The sequence below is a fragment of the Austrofundulus limnaeus genome, unplaced genomic scaffold, assembly GCF_001266775.1.
Source record: "Austrofundulus limnaeus strain Quisiro unplaced genomic scaffold, Austrofundulus_limnaeus-1.0 Scaffold1627, whole genome shotgun sequence".
NCBI classification, from domain to species: domain Eukaryota; kingdom Metazoa; phylum Chordata; class Actinopteri; order Cyprinodontiformes; family Rivulidae; genus Austrofundulus; species Austrofundulus limnaeus.
Genome location: NW_013954029.1, coordinates 29141 through 31564, shown reverse-complemented (window position 1 = coordinate 31564; position 2424 = coordinate 29141). Strand labels below are relative to the sequence as shown.

General features: G+C 40.4%; 1 long non-coding RNA gene across 1 annotated transcript in view; it reads left to right on the top strand.

Annotated features, from left to right (window-relative positions):
• Window positions 1-2424, top strand: part of LOC106535957 (uncharacterized) — a 14984-nt gene that overhangs the window by 1559 nt on the left and 11001 nt on the right. Inside the window, exon 2 of the long non-coding RNA XR_001312491.1 lies at window positions 1575-1576. This is a non-coding gene — a long non-coding RNA (uncharacterized LOC106535957). The remainder of the gene's footprint in view (window positions 1-1574; window positions 1577-2424) is intronic.

Genomic DNA, 2424 nt, shown 5'->3' with positions numbered 1-2424 from the left:
TTTATTATCAGTTATTTTACATTCATATTTATATTATTACATACTTATACTGGTATTAAATATACAGTTATCTGATCAGTTGCCCATAACCCTCTCCCATTTGTTACCCATATGGTGCCCACAGACCATAGCCCATCTGGGCTAGCCCATGTGGGACCTACTCGGCTCAACCATGTGGGTCTCAGATAGGAAGCCCATTGTAAGCCCATGCCCACTTGGAACCCCCATAGCCCAAGTAAATCCCATGTGGGGCCCACATTCAGGTGTTTGCTGGGATGGAACCTCTTGATATTTGTTCAGAAAAGTTGTTTCAAATTTTGTGTGAACTATTTGAATAAAAAAAGACCTTTTATAATTTACACAAGTGACTATCCGATAGTAAGGACATGCTGAAGTCAGGCTGTGAGTTGGTTTGAATGAAAAACATTAAATTCAATTAATTAATAACCTTTTTCTTAAATTCATCAGTTGATTTTAGGAGATTATTGATTGACATGACACATAAGGAGTATTTGTTGGTACCTTTCCATAAAAAGCACATTTGATGAAACTGAGGCCAAAAAGGTGCTGTTGTGGGAATTTGGACAAATTCCTGAAATTCTGTCTGGGATTTGTGTGTGTGTGTTTTTCTGTCAGTAATGGAGTTCTCTGGGTTCAAATAGAGCCCCTTACAACGCAAAATGTGATGGAGGGTAGGATCAGAAAGTGGCATATCCTGACCTTAGAGTTTGGCTTGAATAGTTTTGAGTGGTTGCTTGGCTCTTTTTCTTCAATTTGAAGTGCTACTAAAAGTAAAGAACAGTACACACACTGGATAGCTGTAATCTACAAGGCCTTCCTGGACTCAGTTCTATCTTGTTTAAGCACTTTCCTACAAACAATGTTATCCTCCTGTCAGTTCATTTTTCAGAACTGAAATAGTGAAAATATCGTTCAGCTTTGCCCCCCCCCCCCCCCCACTCCGACGTGGAACTCCTTACAGACAGATCAGATCTAAAACTGCTGCGACTCTCAAGATTCTTCATTTTAACCCTGACAGATAGTGTTAATGAGACTTTTGATCGATGCCTATGTTTTTAAATATTACCTGTTCAGTCATTAAATTATGGTGTTTTAGTCATTGTCTTGATGATTGCAATGCTTAGCCTGTGTTTGTGTCTCAACAAAAATCCCTTTACCTGTCTCCATAAGCTCAGGAATACCCATATACCAGCTCTCCATCTAAAAGGGTCCGGGCTCCCACAAACACTGAAAGATCTGAAAAGTCAGTTAAAGCTGGTTGTGAGGAGAATTCATCCAAAACCTAACTGCATTCTTCCAAGAGCCACGCCCTGTTTCATTCAATAAGTTGGTCCATCCAAGCAGCCTGTGGTAGATCACCTCTCATACACTCGTTAACTGCAATCTTCTCCTTTTAGTGACAAAGGGTCTTGTTACTGACTGGATTTGGTTTTAGTGGTCTGGATCTAGACCCCTAGGTCATCGTTTTAACACAATTAGGCTAAGTACAAGCAAAAGAACCCTTTTGATGTGATTTTAAAACTCAGGCAAGTTAACTTTTAACACTCATAAAGATGTTACAATAAAGGTGACCCAAAAATCTGAATGTCCACATTTTGTTCTAGAATTTTCTTCCTGCTTGCATTTATTAGTTATTGCTGTTGCGGGTTAAAGCCAAGCGTTAAATTAACAGATCAACAAGGTAATAAAATGTTCAAAATAATTGGTAAAATCAACTTAATCTTTGTGCAGCACAGTGGGTCACAGTTGGTAGAGCTGATGCCTCTCAGCAAGAAGGTCACCGGTTCAAATCCCGGCCCGGGGACCTTTCTGGGTAGAGTTTGCATGTTCTCTCCGTGCATGCGTGGGTTCTCTCTGGGTACTCCAGCTTCCTCCCACACACCAAAAACATGACTGTTAGGTTAATTGATAACTCTAAATTGTCCCTAGATGTGAGTGAGAGAGTGAATGGTTGTTTGTCTCATTTGTCTCTATGCGTGTTCCTGTGATGGACTTGTGACCTGTCCAGGGTGTACCCCGCCCCTCGCACTGTGACTGCTGGATATGGGCACCAGAGACCCCTGTGACCCTGAAAGGAATAGGCGGGTATCGATAATGGATGGATGGATAGAACTTCATCTTTTCCTAAATCTCCAGGCTGTGGTAATAAAATGGTTGTTCATTACCTGCTGTGACATGAAGGTTTTTTTTTTTTTCACAAAAGATAATCTTCAGTAAAGTCTTTCTAATTTGAAAGTTCAGTCTTCAGGTCGGCTCGTGGTGAATCCCTTTTAAAGCAGCAACTTATTTATGATTGAATTTTTTATGTTTAATGGGCCTCATGCAAGAACCGTTCGTACGCACAGATTTGTTCTTAAGTTGTGCGTACGAGTGATTTAGGAGAATTTGTGGCATTCACCAATG